We start from the raw sequence: 8,862 nt of genomic DNA, 5'->3' as shown, positions 1-8,862 counted from the left end.
ATACCCTATAAGGTAGTATGGCTATCACATTTTCTTGTTTAACATATTGTGTTTTTTTCTTCCATTTTATATGTCTGCATCGGGTTTAGAGGGAAAAAAATATAAGATTTATTTAGAAGTGTACGTGTGTGTGTGGAGTTAAAGGTTTTTGTTTTTGTTTTTGGTGTCCGAGTTAAAGGGTTTTAGTTGAATTGATTTAATTTGTTGGATATGCTTAATTATTAAAGTCATTTTGTCTCATAACCATAACTAGAAATCTTAATTATGATGTGTTAGACTCTCATGTATCATGGTCACACTATAATTTAAGAAAAAGTTGTATTAAAACATGGTTGAGTTTACTAAACTGTGTGCCACTACAGTTAATTTTATAACCAGGTGTTGTTGTTACATATATACTTCATTTGTATTTTTTGGTTTCTCGTCCAATAATACACGGAAAAGAAAATAGTAAAAATAGAATAAAATGGGAAGGAAATGAATGGAACAAGGTTGTATTGTGATGGAGTATCATAATCTAGCTAACAAGATGAAATTTGAGTTTTGTTTCAAAGTTAAATAAAAAGATATAGTCTCTCTAGAGATTTTATATTTGAGTCTCACTCTAATTTAAAATAAAAAATGAGAAAGAACTAAATAATTACACTATATAGAATTTAGAATTATTAATTGCTCACTTTCTTGCTTATTGATTCCGCTCCATTTTACACTTAACATACCATGTATTTAATTTATAGATAAATTATGTTATTAGTACGTTAAAAATTATCTATCAAATTAGTTACTAGTATAAAATATAATAATATATGTTAAAATATAAAATATATTAAAAATAAATTAAACATAGTATATATATTATCTAATTTTTAATGTGCATATAATATTTTTATTTATAGATATAGTGTAAAAGTAAAACTTTGTTCTATATTAGCATTTTGTTTTTAATTAAAATCACATGTATCTTCTTATTATCAAAAGTAATAATCATGGTCAGATAATTAATTCAAATTTTATAAAAAACAATTTCTTAAAAGTGATTTTTAATCAACAAGTACCTCATATTAGAGAATCTCAATTATTTTATTATGATTAACACTAATAATTTATTTAATTTGAGTTTTGAAAACAAAATCAATTAACCATGATAACGTCATTTTTGCAAATTACAAGAGTTCTCAAAGAAGTTTCATTTTACAATTTTTTTCCTATTTTCACAAACAACCCAATTCCTTAATTTGTTCCGACCAAAAAAACTAAAGTTAAATAATAAACATCTATTTTACCATGGCTAGGGTTTTAAAAAGGAGATTTTTACCATGGCTAACTGAGTTGGCTAAATATCACCTCTTTAAAAAATGATGATTTTTATTTCTTTCATCAAAACTTAAATATGAGATTATTATAATTATTAGTCAACAAAGAAAAGACATTATTTGTCATTCAACAAATATGGGATGATTCTACATTAGTATATTGTAACACCACTTCAGTCAGTACCAATTAATAAGGACATATATGTATCAAGAGTAGTAACCATGTTTTAATATCCACAGATATTTTCTATTTTATTTTGCTTTGTCTTGAACCCTTTTCACTCTTCGTAAGAGAGTAGTAATATAAGATTCTCACTCTACTAAATTACTAATAGCCCATAGGATTGAGATTGAGCCTAAAATACATTAATGCCATGGAACTCTTATCTAGTACGTAGATTATAATTTCATTGAAAACAACGTTATTTGAAATTTGAAAGATAGTTATTGTTTTTTCCTCCAATATATCATGTTTAAGATAGGAAGCTTTAATTTTATCTCGAATTCCTTTTTGTTTATTTTTCTTTTTAATAATTTTAAAAATATTTTAATTTTGTCACTACTATAATTAAATTATAAATAAATAGAGAAAACAAATGCCTTTTTTTCTTAATTTATTTTGGTTATATTTATGCAAGGTATATGTAGGCACATCATGAACTGGATTGCTAAATAATATATATAGTTATTTCAGAGTAAATTCTCAAAGAAATTATTTTATAAATAAATTTAGAGATCTTTTCTCTATCTATCTATTTATTGTGATTTTATAATTATAATTACTCCGATATTCTTTCGCTTGGATTTAATTAGTTTAATTTTCCTCTGGTCTAACTAATGTATAATTAATCATTAAACTGTTGCAATCTTATCTTATAAGTATGCCAGCTGGTCATTTATTATATCATGTCATTATTTTTCTTAGGTACTTTATAATAACATTGTTATTATGATCAATTATTAAAATGCTAGGTCGTCTGACATGCATACAACATATATTAATTTTAGCATACATTGTGATCCATTGGTATTAAAATAGTGATTTGGTTAAGCAAGAGCTTATTTGTTTTTTTCCTTGGACAAGGTGGGTGATGAATTAAATAAGAAAATAATTAATTTTAAATCAAATGGTATTGAAATCTACCTAATTCTGTTTGGACTTTGGCATAGATCGCAATGCATTATTGGAAAGCTCATAGAAGTTGGAGATGAGTTAATTAAGATTATTTTATATTTTTATTAATTTAACAATTATTTCGTCGAATTCCTTTTAAAATATTTTAGATGGCCAATAATTTTAGAAAAGAAATTAAAAAAAAATTGACTAAGATTAACTAAAATATAAAGCAAATACAAGAAAAAATATTAATCACTTAACAATTTTTTTTTTATCGTTGCCTTGCATCACATTTGGATAAGAATGACATCAATAACAATTTGAAAAGTCTTGCTATTTTTACGCTGAAGAAAAAGATCCATTATTTTAATTTTATGCAATTTAATACGAAAGGAATAAAATGCCAAAGCGCAGCAGGATATTAAATAAGAATTTGTTTCCCAAACAAGAACAATATGATAATTTCATTTGTTTTTTTTTTTTTTTACAAGCTTCCCATGCATTCATTCAATAGTACGAGTAAACAAAATGATAGAAAAAAAAAAATGAATATGTTAGCTAGATCTAACCTTAAGATCTCTACAGCTATTCGGATAAATCCACCAATAAAGAATTTGCTGACTTATTATATTGTAGCATAAATTAATTAACGACGGAGAAAGGATCGGAGAGGTAGACTATCAAAACAAAAATGGTAATAGGTTTATATAATGGTGAAAATTCAGGTGCAGTCGATTTTACGTAAAGTTGATATATAAAAACTCTTAGATAATTTAACTGAGTTAACTAAATTTTTATTTAACAACTATCAAATATTAACTTAAGGTGAAATTAACTACATTGAATTTTCACTTTATATAATATTTAGTCTTCATTTTATATTGTCTCATGTTAATGTGCATATATATATATATATATATATATATATATATATATATATATATATATATATATATATATATATAACTAGAAGGTATTAATAAGTTCGATTTTTAAAAGAAATTAGTGGTTACAATAAAAGTATATTATATTATGTACGGGTATAAATTATATATTGTTTGCGTTTATAATAAATAATAAATTATTTTGACTACGATTTGAAATGGTCAAAACACAAAAGTCATATCCATTATTATTAGTTAATATGTATCTTTAATTAGTATATATTAAGGTTGTTATTATGTAAAAACTTTTAAATATTTTATTTTTATTTTATGTTTTTTATAAAATCTTTTTAAGTGATAAAATGACATATATTTTAGTTAAACTTAATTAATATTAAAAATATTAAAAATGTTATGTATGTACACACTAAGATCAATTATAAAAATTAATTATTATATATTTATATATAAATATATATAATTTTATTTATTTTTAATATATATTCTATATTTTAATATATATTTTATTCTATTAATTAGTTTTAATAGTTGATTTTAAGTATACAATTATATAAATATCATATTGTTGTCCTAAAATAAGCCCTTCAATGAATTCTTCAAAGCAGCCGCAAGAGTTGAAAATTGAAACTTGAGACTTTAGATTTCAATATATTTTATTTAAACCCGAATTTTCAAACTTAAATTTATTACAGATAGTTATGGTTAGGGCTGATAATGGGTAGGATAAGGTAGGATTTGGATTCTACTCTAATCCTATCCGTGAGTTGGGAATTTCTCAATCTTAATCCTACTCGCATCTTAAAATTTTAAACTCTATCATACTCTATTCTATCCGCAGAAATATCAATTTTTTTTAAGTAAATATAAAATTTAATCATTTCGAATTTTATATATATTAATAACATAAAAAATAAAAAACTAATGCTCTAAATTACTAAATTAACTAACTAATTTAGTGATTGCTTACTTATTGTAAGTCATTACATAAAAAAAGTTGTGGGTTCAACTCTTACTTCCTTCACTATATACCTAATTTTTATAAAATATATAATGTTATATATGAGGTATGGGTAGAGTAGGGTGTACACCCTAAACCCGTATCCTACTCTACCCGCAAGTGTATTCGGACTCTACCTTACTCTACTTGCAGAGAATCGGATAGCCTATCTTATCTTATCGAACAGGTTAGATTGAATTGAGTACCCGCGAATAAGATATGAATTTCCAGCTCTAGTTATAGTAGTGATATACTGATGAGATATATGAAAATATATAATAACAATTGAAGAGAGGGGAGGGAGAATTCAATTATCTGAGGAAGAGGGACTACTAAAGTTTTGATCATACTATTTTTAGAGAATGATTTCTACTTTCATAGTGAAACTCCTATCAAAACAAGTCGAATTAGTTGAATTAAATATTTGATCAATAATATAATATAGAAAAGAAGAGAAATTAAACAAAACCATAACGCATGCAAAAGCAAAGCTACATCCAATTATGTGTGCTAAAATTTGGGCTCTAAAGCAAGACTAGATCATGATTAGGGCAAGTATATATACATAAATAGTAGCGGCAGGGTTTACTCTCACGTGCTATACAATATTGGGAAACCCTTCATCTCCTATGCTATATATTGCTTGGCCATGTGAAATTTGACTATTTGAGAATCATATTTAGTACTCTATGAAGGAAGCGGTAATAATTTAACGAGAGTAAATGATCAAAATTTTTTTAAAGATTTTAAATTAGTTATGTTAGTTTTTTTGTTGATGGTATTAGAATTTGTTATTAAATAATATTACAGTATGTTAATGAGTAATAGTTCAAATGGTATAGTCTTCCCATGTTTAATTAAGAAGTTGCAGATTCGAGTCTCTTATCTTTAGTAAAAAATAAAATAAAAAAATAATATTACAGTATATATTTAATAATCTAAATTAATTGTGAATATGATAAGTTTATAAAATTAAACTAAATCAAATTTAAATTGAAGAATTTTATCAATATTTTAACATCCTCCTCAAATAGATTTTAATTTGATATAATTTCATAAATTTATTATATTAATAACTAATTATAACAGTTAGATATATACTATGATATTATTTAATGTGTCAGTGAATTTTCTGATGTGATTAGCAACAAAAGTAGAAGAATATGATTAATTTAAAATATCTAAAAAATAAATTTGATTAAAAATAAAATTTGATGACTAATTTAAAAAATAATTAATATTTTAAAGATAAATTTAACTATTTACTCAATCTAATAATAAGTACAACCCTCGCTCTCCTTTCTTTTTTTCTGTTATTTTTTTGAATTATTTTTTGTTCCTACATAAAAACAGACAGCATGAGAGATAATTACAATGATTAATTAAATAAATAAAAAATGTTAGAAAATTAGTTATTTTTTGCTATCAATTAATAATAAATATTTAAAAATATGAGTTAAAAATATACTGTTAAATTATTAAATTAAATAAATTTAATTGATGATTAAATATAATAATAAAAAATAATAAAATTTGTTAACTATCGAGTATTTCTCATTAAATAATCAATATATAATATGTAATATCTGTGTTATAATAATCAAGTTGTCTTTTATATGTATGATAATATTGTTGATAGTTTTTATTATTCACATTAAAAAGATAATTGAAAGTCTTAATTTATATTTTTAATTTTTTTTAATATTAGAAAGATGAATTATAACTTCTAATTATTACTTTACAATTCTGCTACGTTATCAACAATATTTTTGTCAATTTTTACTAATTTTTATTTATAATTATATTTAATAAAAATATTTTTGTGAATATATCTAATAAAAATATCTTTTTTATGACAATATCTAATAAAAATATTTTTTTTATGTATTTTCTGAATATATCTCTATTTAAAATATAATAATTAATTATTATTAATATAGTATATTAGTACTCTATATTTTTTCTTACTTTTAATTATTGTAGCCAGTGAGGTTTTTTTTTTTAAAGATAAAGCTACCTTTTTCCCTTTGTAGGATTTTCGTGGAGATACACTGTACAGGCGCAGCAACCGTTTCTCACATTCATCATAATCATAGTTGTTATATGATGAAATCCATTGAGCCATTGAGGGAAGTAAAACGTTCGAGTGACATCATTCGGAAGCCCGAAGGAACTTTTTGTTGAGGGATCAGGCCCATTTCTTACTACGTCCTTATTTCTGGGCTTCAAAAATTCTTTTCTTTGTTCATGTGATCATGTTCCAACCAAAAACATTTTTGTTTTAAAATTTAATTTTTAATTTTTAATATACTGTCATTATCAAATAATTTTACACGTATATCTAATTATGTATCGATACATCAACAAAATTACATGAATAATTATTTAAAAAAACAAATATAATTAATTAAACAAAGGGAGCCAGGCTACCTGATGGGACTTGTAACTTGGCTCGTTTTAAGCTTAACTCGACTCGACTCATTTTATTAAACAGATCAGACATATATTTTTTTGTAAAGTCTATTAGTTAAAAATGTTAGATTATAGACTTTAAAAAAAGTCTATAAAACTCATTGGACCAACTCGTCAAAATATTTTTTAATCATTGGCTTGTCAGACTTTAAATAAGCTAGACTCAAGTATGAAAAAAATTTATGAGAAGTAACATGCCTAAACTTAAACTATCTATTTATAATAGTGAATGCTATTGTGCTTTTGGGATTACGTCTAATTTATAAAAAAAGATAAATAGATAATATTTAATAAATTTTAAATATTTTACTTTTTGTTTTAAATATTTTATTTTTTACTTTTAAAAGTAAGTTAGGCAATTTAAACACCATAGTAAAAGACACCATAAAAATTATCATTTATAATATAAGTCAGACTCGTTAAAACTAAAATTTGGCTTGACTCGGCCTATTTTTATCGTGTTGGTATCAATACATTAAAATTAAAATCTTTGATTTATTATTGAAGTTTAGGTATATTGGATACTGTTTACCATGAAAGCGGAAACTTACTCCTAGGTTTTAACAAGCGCTTATGAAGATAATTATAGATTATTTATTAAAAACAGTTTACAAGCGAAGAGAACTCCTACCTCCAAGGAGGAACTTTTGTAACTTATACCAAGTCTTATAAACTTTCTTGTACCTTTCAAACCAAACCTAGAAATTGTTTACGGACCAAAAAAGGCAGGAGAAAAGAAAAAAAATAAATGTATCAAATATTTTAATAAGACATGTGCTTACTTACTTGATGTAATTAAGCTTAAGTTTGATAGGAGCTTTGTATCTTTACGTAGGCAAATAATGTTAAAAAAGAAGACATGGTATGTAGTGCCATGATTGAAATCTTGGAAAAGCAGGAGAATCAATGAATCGTGCACATACACGGAGAGGCCATGACATTGTCTTTAATATTTATTTTAAAATAATATAAAATAAAAAAATTAAGTATATGGTGATGGTTTTAAGTGAAAACCGAACCGGACCGGCCGGTTCAACCGGATTAACCGGAAACCGGTCACGAGAGCGGTTCGGTCAGCCTGAAAAACCGTGCAGCAAAAAACCGGGTAAAAAACCGGTCAAACCAGCGGTTAACCGGTGAACCGGCGGAACCGGTCGGTTTTTTAGAGGTCTTCCGGTTTGGACACTCCCTTCCAAACGTCACCGTTTTGACCTTTAAAAAAAACCCTAAATTTTCTAACTTCTACCCGACGCAGCCCAATCCCCCCCACCCCCAGTCTCAGTGTCCCACTCATCTCATCTCCTCTCTCAAAATTGAAAGAACAAAGAATGAAAGAAAAGATTCCTGGAACCCTAGCGGCGTAGCCCCACCCCCGCAGCCCCCACAGCCTCGCAGAACCCACAGCCACCGCATCTCCTCTGCTCTGTTCGAGCGCGCGCGTTCTCTCTCTCTTTCTGTTTTCATCGTGTCGCACCGTCTCCTCTGTCGTCGCCGTCACTCTCCTTCCTCTTCGTCGCCGGTAAGCACTGTGTCCCCTTTCTCCTCTGTGGCCCTGTGTCCCTTTACTCCAACTAATAATTGTGTTGCTAGTTTTACTGTGGAGTTTTGTTACTTATAATTGAGCTCCCTCTGAATTTTTTTATTTTGCTGATTTTAGTACATCATATGTTATATTCGTCGGCTTCTGTCAACTTCGTCGTCTGGCCTTCTGTGCTCTCCCGCGGTTTTTGAGTTCTTGGGTTTTTGTTTTTTTCAATTAATTTTTTATTCAGTGAAGAATTTAGGGCAGATTTGAGTTCATAACTTCAGATGCAGAGTTCTTGTTTTGAGTTTTTCTTCTGCTTTTCAAATTTTTTTATTTTGTTAATTATATGGATTAATCATTTTGTAATTCTGAATTTTACCAAATATAAATTTGATAAAAGTTCAATTTTGGGACTTTGGTTTTTGAATTGTGCTATATTGAATTTTGCTCTGTAAGTTCAATTGTGCTCTATTGAATTCTGCTATATTTAATTTTGGTGAATTAACTGTATAAAATGCTGAATTTAATTATAT

This window comes from Arachis stenosperma, chromosome 8, assembly GCF_014773155.1.
Source record: "Arachis stenosperma cultivar V10309 chromosome 8, arast.V10309.gnm1.PFL2, whole genome shotgun sequence".
In the NCBI taxonomy this organism is placed as follows: domain Eukaryota; kingdom Viridiplantae; phylum Streptophyta; class Magnoliopsida; order Fabales; family Fabaceae; genus Arachis; species Arachis stenosperma.
This window is presented reverse-complemented; position numbering follows the sequence as displayed.